Below are 14,970 nucleotides of genomic sequence, written 5' to 3'. Positions count from 1 at the left end.
ACTCAAGTCAATTCATCTTCTACCTTTTTAGAAAAAGCTCCAAATTAATCTCTCAAAAGTGCATCTGGAATGGTCTGGGCTGCACACTTGTTCTTGCTCCAGGATTCAGAGTTCTTTAGTGTGTGGTTCTTAGAGCAGTTGTGCAGAGAGCTCCAATCACCTGTCCTGTCCTTACTAGCATAGACACACACACACACACACACACACACACACACACACACACACACACACACACACACACACTTTGTGATGACACTTTCCAGTTATCCTCATGAAGAGATAAAGCCTATTTCCCATCCTTGGAATCTGAATTTGTCTGACAAATTGTGGGGAGCTGGAGAGATAGCTCAGCGGTTAAGAGCATTGACTCATCTTTCAGAGGTCCTGGGTTCAATTCCCAGCAACCACATGGTGGCTCACAACCATCTGCAATAGGATCTGATGCCCTCTACTGGCATTTGCGTGCACATACAGACAGAGCATTCAGATACATAAATACATCTTTAAAAATAATGTACTTTTTCTTAAGCATGGGCCTTAAGAAACCATGAATGATTCCTGCTCTCTCTATTTCTCTCTCTCAAATCTAGGTCACCTTCTTTATCAAAGATGGGGCATGAAGCTGTGTCACCTAGATATGTCAAAGAATATAGTCGAAATGATGAAGTCTCCTGACTAACAACAGCTTGCCACAGGTACATGTGAACAATAGGCACCAGTTGACAGAATTAGGAGATTATGGGTTATTTGTTACTGTATATTTTGTGCCTTGGGTAACTGATAGAGTTGATATGAAGGATCCAGAGCTAGGGTCATTAAAATTATTGAGTGAGATAAACAAAATGAAACAAACAAAAAACCAACCAAAGCAAAAATCAACCAAAACAAAACAACAACAAAACCCAAAGCAAACTATTGTGTCAGAAAGGTGGTTATTGCGGGAATCCTTATAAGGCTGGGTGACTTCTGGAGGCACCTACAGGTGTAGCGACATTGGAACCTTCACTTTCATCACTGCTTTGAGACAGAGTCTGCATCAGCGCTTAAGTATCCAGGCTCTTCAAAGGGCAGTTCCAAAATCAGTGGCAATGCTAGGAGCCCTGCAGGAAAAAAAGTGCCACATGAAAGCCGAGGATATAGGGGCATAAGGACATCTGTGCTGCTGTCACAATCACAGAAGGGTGTGTCAGAAACAACAGAAGGCACTGCATGAGGTAAGAATGCCTTCAGATGGTTACACAAATTAATAAAGAAAAACTAAGTGAACCATTTTACTTCACAACTGACTTACAAAAGCCTATTCATAATTATTCAATTTTTTACTTTTGCCCAAAGAAATAGAAAACTAGAAAGTGGAGGCAACAAGAGAGTTGATCTTATACATCATCACCACACATGCACAAGCTTTCACAGCCACAATTTTGAGCCACTTAGTTTCTCTATATCTCTTAGAGCATGTGGCTTCTCACTTCTGCACATCAGCTGGAGAGATGAATCTCTCTTTCTCAAAGCACATCATCACACAGACTCAGAGTTGACCTCCTAATAGAACAAAGGATGTTTTTATAAAAGTTGCAGCTGCATTTCTGTTCCTTTAACTACTGCCATGTATGTAAGGAAAAGGTGGTCCCTCCCTTCCCCACCCAACAGTAAAGGTGAACTTGTGGTAGGATGAAAAGGGAAAGAAGTCATGATATTTTTTTGCAAGTCCTGCCTGTAATGAATTTCCCTTTCCCCATCCCTTGAATCTCAGCTTGGATATATGTATTGCTTTAGCCAGTGAGTAGGACATCAGTAAATGACATTCAAGGAAAAGCTTGCCAAGAGTTTGCATGTTGACTCTTACCCTTTTCTGCACACTTAGAGGTTCCAAATAATCAGTTAACAGAATTCAGACGAGCCTTCTGGAGAAAAGAAGCCCACAAAAGCCAAAGCACGTTTGCCTTTAGCCTGCCAAACCTGTGTGAGGTCATACCAGTGCACCCAACCGGAGCACAGCTGCCAGGTTTCGTGCAGCACACAGGAGGGTTAGGCAAGAACAACTCCAGAGGTCTTGGCTTACCATCCTTAATGGAAACATACATAATTCTGAATGAGTAACTTACTATTGGTTTAAGCTGTTAAATTTTGGGGGTAGCTTACTTATTTTATTTCATTTTGCCTGTCTATCCAGTTATCTGTCTGTCTGCCTGCCTATCTATCTATCTATCTATCTATCTATCTATCTATCTACCTTCTATCTATTTTGAAGGCAAGGTCTTGTTTCACTAGCTGTTCTAGAGCCCACTGTGTACACTAGACTGACCTCAGGCTAACAGAGGTCTGCCTGTCTCTGCCTCCAGATTGCTAGGATTAGGGATAGCTTATTTACAAAGCGGGGGTTAATAGGTACATCCACAAAAGATACCATACACAACATCAGAGGCTTACACTACAAGAGCCACCACAAACTTCAAAGGACTAGAAGGGGAGAGGTTGTCTCTTTCTCTGTCTTCAGAATCCTAGAGCTGAAACATGAGAACACAAAGACGCTAAGTACAAAATCAAGTCAATTCCTTCGCTACATCTTAGAAAATGGGACAGGTGTGTTCTTCTAAGAAGAATGGCCACAGTGATATAAGCTACATAGCAGCTTATATTTTACCTTCTTTTTGCTTTTTAAAATACAACCAATTCAAATTCAGTCCTACCTCAAACACTTACAAATATTTTCCAATGTATAAACTTATACCTTTTGGGGTCACATTTTCTTCGTGCTTCAAAATATTCATTCATGTTTCACTAATTTTTAACCATGTGACCATTATGTTTTTATTTGAAATATTTCAAATAGCTTTTGAAGCTTTTTACTGTACTTATCGATTTGTTCCAGTTTGATGTAAAGACTAAACTTAAGTTGAGTTGAAGAAAGTGCTTGTTCATTCTTGTTGTCTTTTTCTGCCTTATTCCTCCTGGCCGTGATTATGGCTCTGGGAAGGGAAGGGGTAGGAAATGGAGGTGATAAAACATTTTGCAATTTTCCAAGTGCTAGATATAATCTAAGATATGTACATTTTCTCTTGAAATAGTTTCCCCCATAACAATACACACTCTTATTAGAGCTGTATTTTTGCTGACAGCCTAGAGATGCTTCGCTCAGCATCCTGTGACAACACACACACACACACACACACACACACACACACACACACACACAAGCACAAAGAAGCATGCTCGCACCTTTGCTATAACCATACTTTTATTTGCCTGTTTTCTCATTTATTTTTATTATGTCTTTATTTTAAATCTCCACATTCTTTCTTGACACTCCCAATGGCTTTGTGTCTAAACATTTTAACCAGGTTATTTGAATTTTAATCTATGTCTTTAATCAGTCACATTGCTTTGAAAACAGTTTGAATAGTAAAGTCAAAAGGTGGCAGTTTTTGTTCTGTAATGTGAGCAAAGAAATTAATAGGATTTAGGGATTAGGTTGAATGCCTTCTTTTATGTGGTTTAGATAACATAGCGTCTTATTGTGGCAGTCCTAACAATTAAGCATATAGTGCTTTTCAACAAGGTAAGACAATAGCTATATAAATATAAAGCACATTATTCATATCTGTTGTATGTTTAGTATTTAATTATTAATATTAATCATCTCTTCTTTCTTCCAGGGAGCTTAAAGTCCTATATATTTTGCAATCAAAACTGTCAAGAATTATAACACTACTCTATGTGATCTCTATAAAAGGAGATATAAATGCCAATCAAAGGGCCCATTGGTTGCTTCATTTAAATTCAGAGTGCTTCTGTCCATAAATTACATTAGCAGTCTATATTCTTCTTCCTTAGTCTCAGAACGAATCAAAGCATGTGAAGTCCTTTCATTCTCATAACCCCTGTTTAAGGAGGCAGAATCCTTGCCAGAATTCTGGGATCACATTTGTCCCACACAGCCCTAAACGCAGAGAGCAAGGCCACCCTTGCCACGTATCTCTGGACTCAGTGTCCTTGTGTGAGTGAGGGAGAGACATTACAGCCATGTGTGCTGAGTTGACTCAGATGATGTATCTAGGCACTATTGTCATTGTGGCCGCCAGGTTAAAACTGCTAGGACAGGTTTCTTCCTGCTTTAGCTGAAAATAATGTTATTAATCACTTCATGCAGAGGAATGTCCTTTAAGATCATCTTAGCACAGATTCTTTGTGAATTTCTGGAATTTTACGTGTGATAATGGGGTCCAGGGCATGCCAGCCTGATACCAACTTGTAATCTACAGCAAGTAACATTTAGATGAAATTCAAGAACGCATCCAATTTAAAGCCTCCTTGATTAATCCATTTTAAAATGTCACTACTTTCTTCCAGACACTTCTGCAGAATGTGCTAACAAGCAAAAACAGTAACTGTCTGTTTCATGAACAATGCTCAAATGAGAAAGGTCATTCCCCCAGGATAGCGAAATTGCCCAATCAGTTGGAAGACAATAGTTGAGGCAATAATAGTTATTTTTTTTCCAGTTTTGTTCCATATTCTAAGCCACCTGTTATGTCACCTGTGAGCATTGATCCCTATTGGGAAACGGCAACCTTCCAATTGACTAACAGGTCAGACATTTCAGATGATGGGCAGTGAAGAAGAACAGCAAGCAAACACCTATAGGTTCGTTGTCGGAGTGACATCTTGTCTCCTGGGTATGACCCATGATTTCCTCCTTTCTCTCTATACAATTCCTGGGTCTAATCAGAAGCGTTGTGGTCAGAGTACTGAACGTTCACAGTGGTTAGCTCTGTATATCTGTAAGAGGAGGTAGGAGAGGTGACATAAGTAAGTGACAAGAAATGGAATGCTGGTAGGTCATTGCTTATTCCCCCCCAATCAAGTTATTCTAAACTATCTTATTTAATAATTAATATTTAAATAATTTTATCATATAGGTATGCCTGACACTGTTTAGCATATAATAAACAGAGTAAATGTGGGCCCAGGCTCAGTGCCGTTTCTTTGGGAAGCTGTGCACTGGTTTACTTAAAACATAGTCACTGTGTCCTAGTTCCTGTCAGATAATCTTCCAGCACTAAGGATAAGAACAATAAATGAAATTTTAAAAACGGCCCTGCTTATGTGGGATCTATGATTTTAACTTAATGGAAGAGAAAACCAATAGGAAGCTATGTCAAACATGCAGAATCTACGTACTGAGAACTTTTTTTAAAAAAATTAATGGAGCTGGGAAATGTTTTACATTTTTATATTGTATCTAGGAAAGTAAGTACTTGCCGAGAAGAAAATATGTTGGTGGAGATGTAAAAGAGGTGACAGTGGGAACTACATGGATACCTAAGAGAAGAACACCATAGCAACATCACCATCGAGCCCTACTAGAGAATATACCTTGAACAGTGACAGAATGATACCAAATTTCATATTGCACATCACAGTATTTCTTTTCCTATGTAACCTTGACGAGCTTTGTCGCCCATAGCTATCCTGTACGAATTGTAGAGTTTCCACCCTGAACACAGACAGCCCTCTATAACTGTTGCAGAAAACAGTAAAATAACAGATGTGACCTGCTATGTCTAGGCTAGGTCACAGAAATCAGGATAGCTTCTGCCCATATTTTCTTCATGGGATGCTGGTCTTTGGAAAGAGTCATCCTGCTGTGAGGAGGCAAGTCTAAGTCATAAGGAATCTCAAGTGAAGACGGGCACTTCATTGGAGGCACAGCTCCCACGGGGATAAGCCAATTTAGAAGTGAACCATTAACCTTAGTTTGATCCTCTTCCCCTACTGACATGTGTGGCAAAGAAACACTGGAGTACAGTTATAGAGCTGAGTAAAATAAATGTTTACCACTGATTTTCAACCATTCTGTTTGGAAGTGACCATAGCTCTAAATAATGAAAACAAGTGAGAAAGGAAGTGTGGCTGGAAGAAACTAGGTCCTGGGCAGCATTGTTTTTTCTTTAGCAGGAAAGTCACTAGACCACAATCAAATGCAGTCATTCCCCAGACTGGGGTGTCTCTGAGAGATCAGGCTCCAGGCCCAACACTCCTTTCAATACGTTCAGACAGAATTGTATTTCCAATAGAGGCAGCCTTCTTTTTACCTCATGATAACATGGCATGAACAGACTCGTCTTGCCTACCCATGTCCCAGCACAAAATTTTCATATGCTCTTTTACAGTAATTAGCAGCTCTAAGGACCTAATAGAATGTTGACAAGCACTACCCCAGACTGTAAGGAGCATCTCCATCTCCATGCACAGGGAGCTGCCAGTCAGGTTAGACCCTATAATGGCTATTTGGCATGAGAGAAAGGCAGACTTCCATGGAGGTCTCTTGAGAGCATTTTCCCTCTGGTGTAATAAGCCTCCAGGTTGCTGACTCCTAAGGGCTGCAGCATGGCCCATCTGTCATGGAGACATTTGCTTCATCGTGTAGGAGGACAGGCAAGTGCAGTGCCAGAAAGAAAGCATTTTTCAATGATGAGAGTCTCAGTCAGACAACCCTGAAAATAATCCGTCATTGCCAATGTTTTAAACAGGTTAGCCCACTGGTGTGAGGGGCATACTCCTGCTTGGGGCTGAGCTTGTGACAGGGCTTACTTTATAATTCCCTAAGGCTGAATGGTTTCCAAACATGGGCCAGGGAAAGACCAGAGATGGCAATCGGTAAGTTAAATCACAAGCAAATAGGTCCTTGGCTTCTTCTCTACTTGTTAAGACCTCTAAAAGGTGAGGATTATATCTAATTTCCCTGAGGACTCCTTCAGGAATTTGGAATCAAGGTAGAAAATTAGCCAAAACAGAATTTGTGCCACTCAAGAAGTTCAAGTTGAGGCCACTCCTACCAGCAATAAATTTCCAAATGTTCTATAATGTGCCCCAGGGTAGACCTGAAGGAAACCTTTGGGTAAATATATTTACCATGAGATGTGATAGACATCTTTTGATCAAAACCAGTCAGAGAGATATAAACTCTTCTGTTTTCACTGTTTTAACAATCTCAGGACCATAGAGAGCACAAAACTTTGCTGAGAACATTTCTGGTGCATGACATACATGTTTACCATGAGAATTAGCTTCTCAACTACATGTGGGTGAAGGAAGGTAGTCCTGGCCCCGAGTTACAAAAATGTAATAGAATAATGATTTGTTCTTAAGTGTTGAATTTGTTTGTCTAGATTTTAAAGCTATCTCATTCCGTCAGAGAGTTGTCAAGCTTTTCTTAAAGAATCTGGTGGACACTTGTCAGGACTAAAATGATTCTTTCAGTTGTTTTCCCTCTTTACGCGTGTGAACACAGAACCAAAGAGAAGTTATATGATCTATGCAAGGCTCTATGAGGACCTAAAATGGTAGAGCTTATATCCTAGAGTTTAATATTGTTTACTGTAGATGCAGAAAAAATGGAACAGCTACTCCAACATCACAAATGTCTGCACTTGTCATAGAAATGTCACTCAATATGGTGGTCTGACTACAAGGTTTTAATGGGCCAGGACTTCTCTTAATTCTCCAATACAAATTAGAGACTCATTTAAACTAGCTAAATGGAGAAATGTTGGATTCTACATACATGTAAGATGTCCAAGTTTTGTTTCTTATTTCTAAAACTCTGGAATATTAACTATAATGCTTGCATGTTATTTGTTCACTCTGCAGATGCCCCTGTGTCTCTTTCTGGGCTGACTTTCATGATGGCTCGAGTAGGTGAACCACTTAGCCTCCTGGTAGGGACCAGCGTAGCCGAGCAGTTCGAATAGTTGAGGTAGCTAACCCACCAGACTTGAAGATCAAAAACCTGGCAAATATTCCTAAGTAAGAAAAGCCAAGCATCTCCCTTAGACTGAATGGTGCAAGTCTGACAGTGAGCTATAATTGTTGCTCGCCTAGGTGAAGTGTAGGATCCCAGGCATTCTGATTGATTCTTGAGAATATGGTAAACTTTGGCATGAATGGGAGGAAAGGGGATAATAACAGAGGCAGGTTTGAGGGACTGATGACTCTCTCCAAGCAACAGTGTAGGCCGAAGAAGACAAGGAGGAAAGGAAGATTGTCAGATGGTGTGTATTTTCAGTTGTGGAAAAACCCATAAAGATACAACAAGACCTTTAATCTTCACTCTGAAAAATAACTGAAAAGTGAAAGATAGGTCGTGTGGAGCTACGGCCCCTTTCAACCTTCTCGCATGCAGGCATAAGAGATGCGGAGGGCTTTCTCCTCCATGGCATTCCCTCCCACTCAGAGCAACGGTTCTGCAGGATTGAAATATGGTGAGGCTCTTAGGATACAGGTTGTCAAACGTGAGGGATTAGGTGTCTATAATGATTTTCTCAGTACATACTCCAGTGGCTAACAGGTCACATGAACACTCCATAAGTAATACATCAAATAAAACGAATTTCAAGTGTGTACATCTCTCTAGCTGCCTGTTTGTGGATGTAGTCTCTGTGAACTAAAATATATTTGACTTCAAGAAATATATATATACATAGTATATAATAGAAGAAATATATATTTGTATATTTTATGTATCTTTGTTTATGCCATGGCTATAAGTCAAATTCAAATATGCTAATCATGAAGGTGTATGTATAAGTGGTGGAAGTTTTCAATTATTTTGTGAAGGAAATGTTCAGGTTTTAAATTCAGCACATTGATGACCGTAAAGTCAAAAGTTAAGTCTAAATATTAAACTGAACTATATATAGGTCTTACTTATTGGCGTCTCCCAATTGATTGTCTTAGCTTCCTCATTTTAGGGTCCCTTTATTCTGTCACTTTGCTAACAGTTTGACTGGTGTGAGCAGCCTAAGACAAAAGTGAAGACCTGCCAATGTTTAGCGTAGAAATAGAGACTGTGTACGTTCCTGCTTGGTCTCCCAGACTCCTTCTCAGCTACCACGTGAAGATGTTCAGCTAACCTAGGGATGCACCACCGCATGGAGCAGAGACCATTGTCTCACCTTATATCACTGAACAACCTGCTGTGCGAACATTGCCAAGATTAGCAAGCCTGTCTGAACTATCCACTGACCTTAAGTACAAGAGCAAACTAAACATAGACCGTAAGTACCAGCCAGCCAGCCTAAAGCTACACAATGAATAATAAATGATAGTGCTTTGATCCATTGCTTTTCAGGTGCTTTTAAGATTTTGTTTTGGTTTAATTTCTATATAACAGCCAAGTGACACAAAGCATACTCCAGCTATACCTTATTGTCTCCGGTGATTTCAGGGTCTGGCTATGTAGCCTAGGCTAGTCTTCAAGTCATGATCATTCTGCATGGTCTTCTAGAATACTGGGATTGCAGTCATATAGCATTCTGCCTAGTTTCTACGGGTTTAAAATATGCTGATTTCTGTTCCACTTCCTCTCTTGACTAAGATCCTGCTTAATCTGTCTAGGTATTGTTTTAATTTCTTTGTTTCCCAGGGGATTCTGAAGTACAGCCAAGATTATAAACTTGCTAGGCTAGTTCTGTTCTGCCTCTTCAGAATATTAAAATTCAGGTGGGATAGTTTCTAACTTATTAATAGATAATTTGAGATATTGTTTGCTTTTGCCCACATAACATGAGAAGAATAAGAACATGTCTTCAAACATGTAAATCACCTCTCTAATCATCTGTCCAGGCTATAACCCAGTAACTTCTGTGCCTAGGTCAAATATGCAGGGCTGAGGTTTATGAGGTATGTGAGAGAGCTTAGCCTCCAAGGTCTCTTTGCCTTTGCTGTGGATGCTATCTTGATTGCATCCAAGTTTTGACTTAATATTTAGATTGGGGCTTTGGCATAGAAGTATATGAAAGTAGCAGGTCTTTGGACGAGGAGGCAGAGGAAAGACATTAAGAATATTACACTGTTTTTACTTTCTAATTATGTGTCATAGCTGGCTTGGGAGATTGTGATCTAATGGGGAGGGAGAAGACTCAATATTCTTTTTTTTTTAATTGGAACATAAGATTCATGGAGCAAACCCTGCAGTGCCCCACCCACTGAGCATGTGTACTCTCCTCCCCAAACTGCTGTGAGTATTGGCTGCCGTCTTCTAACTTGCCCTCTTTTCTAGAGAATCACTTCCAGCAGACAGAAGCCATCTGCTGTGAAACACTTAGAGGGTTACATCTCACACTGCACCTGGAGACAAGTTGTAGGTGACAAATGTTTAATAGACACAAAGGCCTGACCCATTTTTCTCAGCCCAGGACAAACTTCTGGTTTGATTTAAACTCCAAATCTCACTGGAGCAGGCTCCGTCTTTGTAGAAACCTTTTATTCCCTGATTTCTTTGCTTGCCTCACTCTAATTCTTATTCTCTTTTCCCCTGCAGTCCTTGCTCATCTGGAGTCCTTGCTCTAGATGCTTAGGTTCAGCTCTTAGAACACATAGCCTAACAGGGTCTTTCTGAAAAGTCAGTGGCAATCTATCACGAGCTGCCTCAACACAGCTCTGTATCAATCCGTTCTTTCTCACTGGCTCCAATGAAGGCACAATTCTCCCTCTCTGAAGCTCTTCACTATATAGTTCACCTTCAGAAAACCTGGGCATCTTTGCAGTACTACGATCATAAAGATTCCTCTGCCTCCAACCCTTTTGATTTCACACATCCCAGGTAACCCCCTGTTAGGCAGGTCTCCAGTGCACTCTTTGGAAAGCACTCAAGGTCAAAACAGAGCGTTCTTTTTTGGATACCTTCCTTCTTCCTCCAACACACACTGATCCTTTTCACTTTCTTCTTCACTTAACATCACCCAAGACATGTTTCCCTGCTCTTATGTGCAGAGCATCCTTATGTGCTCTCATTTTGCAGGATTCTCACTTTTGCCTTTTGTTTTATCCGTGTGTCTTTTCTCTCCACTCAAATAGCAGATCTTTTTAATAAGAAACTGTGCTTTTCTTATAACCTCTTTTCTGTAATACCACATTCACTAGATGGGTATTGACTAATGAGCTAGAAGGAAAAGTCAAGAATTATATTTATGCTTCTCAGTGCAAGGGCTATACCATGTAACCTTACTGTCAAAGCACAGAAAAGGTTAACTAAGTGTTTGAGACTTGCCATTTCATAGTATCACATTTTTAATAAGTATATTCTGTACAGTAAGGACACAGCGGTCTGAAATCCTTAAATGCCAGTTTCCTAGTTAATTGTGAAGATAGATACATTTTTCCTTGTTGGTAAAAGCTCCTGTTGTTCCACATAATGACTTTAACTGTAATGGAAATGAGGCAGGACAAATCAATTTTTAGCCCTTGGCAAGTTAAGTTTGTCAATACACAAAGCAAACAGCAATAGAAACTGGTAGTTAATGTTACAGTTTTATTCCAATATTGTAATACCTTCCTTTTCTCTTTCCCGATTAAATTTAAAAGCCTATAATTAGCATGGTTTATTCAACCAATGTAAAGGTCACCTCTATACCATTAAGAACATCTTATTATTCAAAGGATAGTGTGGGCAAGGGGTAAAATGCAAGACTAATACTAGCAAGTGAGACGTGACTTTAGTTCTATTCAGTAAAGGTTGGCTAAAGTGAGTCTCAGAAACAGAGGAATGGAGCTAACACAAAAGAAATTAATGCTACCTAAAATTACCTTAAGAATTTTCTATGTAAAGATGAGATTGTTTTAAGTTTCCTCTGTAAATCTGAGTGGCCAGAGGCTTTAATATAATGTAGCCCAGCTCTCTATCCCTCTATGACCTTTAAGTGATTTTATTTGTGTCATAAGTAAGAAGGGACGCAGATGGTACAGGCGGGGAAAGCAACTTTAGACCAAAGGTGTTTTAGAAATAGGAGTAACTAAGACAGATACCCTAAACAAAGTAGGTGTGGGAAAGGCCCCCAGAACCACAGAAGTGTGTGACAAACTGGGGAGGCAAAAAGGTCATTGTTATTATAAGCTGTGTTGGATCTGATTCTCAACGGAGCAAAAGCTAAAGATGAGACAGTGAGGCTAGTGGACCCTAAGACCTCAATCATGGACACCTAGAATAAAAGACGCATAGATAGTAGACACAGGGAGGAAATATGAAGGTAGTTAATGGTAAAGCTCATCCTATACTTGAGACCCCTAAAAGCTTGCCAGTAAGCCTTCCAGCAGAATTTAAAGAAAGACTTAGTACTCGGTGTTATATAACTAAATGTAGGCATCTGGTTTCCACAGTAACACTATTGTGAGCATAGCCACAGACCAGCAGTCCTATCTGTAAGACTGTTAAGAAATGTTCTTTCTTGCACTTAACCTGAGCTACTGACTTAGACTCTGAGATGAAGCCCACCATATATGTATCCCAAGAGTTCTCAAATGATTCTGTGCATCCTGGCTGAAGTGTGGGGAGTAGTAAGCTAACGGAATCATCGATAAGAGGGCGGTCACACATATGAATCCAAGCACCTGACATGCAAAGAACAGGCACAAACCTAAGCCAGATGACATCCCAGCAAGCAGGTGAGGAGGGTATCCTGAAACACCGCCACCAGCTATTGTCATTCAAGAGTTGTTAGGAGAGGGATTATCAATTTTCTTTAATGGTGTGACACTTCATGTGCCTCCCTGGTCCAGGGTAGGCTCCACTCCCAAGATTAGTTGGGTAACATAAACTGAACTCATTGAAAAGAGGGGGAAAAGTGTAAAACAATTCAAAGTTGGGTGGGCCGACAGGGAAACACGGGAAGGATACATAAGGGAGGAGCGGGTGTCAGGGGGATCAAAATCAACTGTACAAAATTGTCAAAGGAACTTGTAAAGGTATTATTTTTAAAAGAAAGTATATATCCCAAAGGGAAAACATGTTTGCATAATGGAAAATTCCTTCAGAGGCCCAAAATCAAGCAATATAACAAAAGATTCTCAAAGGAATTTGAAAAAAAAAAACGCACAGTTCATGTAATCACAAAAATCACGAAAAGATAAAATTACTTGTGCACTTATCATGGACTGTCTTTGACAGAGTGTTAAATACTGTGTGAAGATACAAGTTAGAGTCAGCAGTCCCCAAAAAAGAACCTCTTGTTGGTGAACCAAAAACTGATCTGTTTTACCAAAAATCAAAATTTTGCTCACTTTGAGAGCACACGGGCAGACACACACAAGCTGACACACACACAGGCACACACATGCATGACTGCTGTCATGATGCATGAGCATAATGTAGCAGCAACCAATCTTCAGCTGTGCTTTGTCCCCTTTGCCAAGAGCATGAGTCTTTAATCCCATACCAAATGGACAAGCCATCCATTTAAGAAGCCACAACACAATAAATACTAACAATCTGCAGTGGGCTCCAGAAAGAGATACAGAGAAATGCTGCCCTTGCTCACCTCTAATCTATCAACTTTATTATTTCTCACACAAATATTGCATTAGGTTGTTTTAATAACTTTCTTCCAGCAAATGAATTTCTCCTGAATGTAGACTAATAACAGGAAGGAAACACGTTCTCTCTGGTCCCCAACGCTGAAAGAAAATTACTTCCACACATTATGGCGCAGTAATGGCAGCATTTAGTGTAAACCCCATCATCAGAATGATCACAGAATGATCTGGAAAGTGCCTATTTCCACAGAACACTGGGCTAGGCTCATAATTCTGGAGAGAAGTGTTTGGCTTTTGTGCAAGGTACTAGCTAGCTGTCTGGAAACTATTGTTTCTCTCAGCTGATGGGGGCTAGGGACATGATGTCAAGAAGTTGCCTCTCTTCATTTATTTTGATTCCACACAGAAACCTGTTTGCTCCATTTCAAGTCAAAGAGGTTTTTGTCTGCTGAACAAGTTCTTTTTTTTTTTCAGCCTCCTTGTCAACTGTCTTACTGTTGTTCTAAGGTTTGGTGAAATTCCTATTGTCCCATTTAGGATGTTGGCTCTGAAGCCAATGAAAAACAGTACACTCATAACTGCATAAGAAAGCCTGGTAAGAGAAACTTAGGGCTGTTTACTCTCTTCGCCAAGGCCATAGTGACAACAGTATTTAGTGGGCAATGAATATTAGCTCTTGTTATTGTATGGTAGCTGCACTTTATGGAACTACATAAATAGAGGGATAGAAAAGATGGCCTGTTCTCAAAGTGTTTCCAACATTTCAACCAGGCTTCCTTGATTAAATCATTAAACCCTCAACTCTTTCCCTTTCCTTGTTAAGCAGGACTAGGAGGTTATAATTTCCTTAGGTTCTTTTCATCTCAAGCAGTCCCTATACTCATACACCCTTGCCAGAGTCCATGACACTTTCCCGCTTCTGAAATTATTTATAAATTACTTATAAAATTAAGTATAAAATACTCTCTTGTATAAGCCAAATGAATGAAACTTTTAGAAATGTGTACTTTCTTTCTGCTAAAGTTTGAAAGTTTTATCTTTTGTCAAAATAGAATGTGCAACCAGAAAAATGATACACCAATGTTTTCAGAAATAAGAGCTTCCATTATCACCATCTACATGAAAAACTAGAACCTGGCAGGCAGTACTCTAGGGTTTCTAACCATACTGTGCTCTTTAATTCTGCAACAAAAACATGTTAAGAGGTGCTAGTGCCTCCTAACCCTCTGGGAATATAAATGCGTTCAGCCATTATGGATGTCACCATGGAGATTCCTGAAAAAGTTCAAACAGGAGAGTGTGCTATGGATCAGTATGTAAAGACACTTGCTGCCAAGCCTAAGGACCTGACTTAGGTCCCTAGAACACATATGGTAGAAGAACATCACCAACTCTGGGAAGTTGTCCTCTGACCTCCATGTGCCTGTATTACACATAGATGTAGGTACACATACGTACATGTACATATACACTAACATGCATACACACACATGCATATGCAAAGATAAACTACTTGATAAAAATAGAACTAACATTTGACCCAGCTATCCCACCACGGCTGGTTGTATACCTCAAGGAACTAATCAGCATTTAGGAAAGATAACTGCACATCCTTGCTATTGAAGACTAATTCACAATAGATAATATATGAAATCAGCC

General features: G+C 39.8%; 1 long non-coding RNA gene across 2 annotated transcripts in view; it reads right to left on the bottom strand.

Moving 5' to 3' along the window:
- Positions 1-3,220: 3,220 nt before the first annotated feature.
- The window catches only part of LOC120101704 (uncharacterized), a 107,988-nt gene continuing 96,238 nt past the window's right edge, over positions 3,221-14,970 (bottom strand). For both annotated transcript variants that reach the window (XR_015683843.1, XR_015683844.1), the window contains one exon: positions 3,221-4,779. This is a non-coding gene — a long non-coding RNA (uncharacterized LOC120101704). The remainder of the gene's footprint in view (positions 4,780-14,970) is intronic.

The sequence above is a fragment of the Rattus norvegicus genome, chromosome 3 (assembly GCF_021556685.1).
Source record: "Rattus norvegicus strain SHRSP/BbbUtx chromosome 3, alternate assembly SHRSP_T2T, whole genome shotgun sequence".
In the NCBI taxonomy this organism is placed as follows: Eukaryota; Metazoa; Chordata; class Mammalia; order Rodentia; family Muridae; genus Rattus; species Rattus norvegicus.
This window is presented reverse-complemented; position numbering and strand designations above follow the sequence as displayed.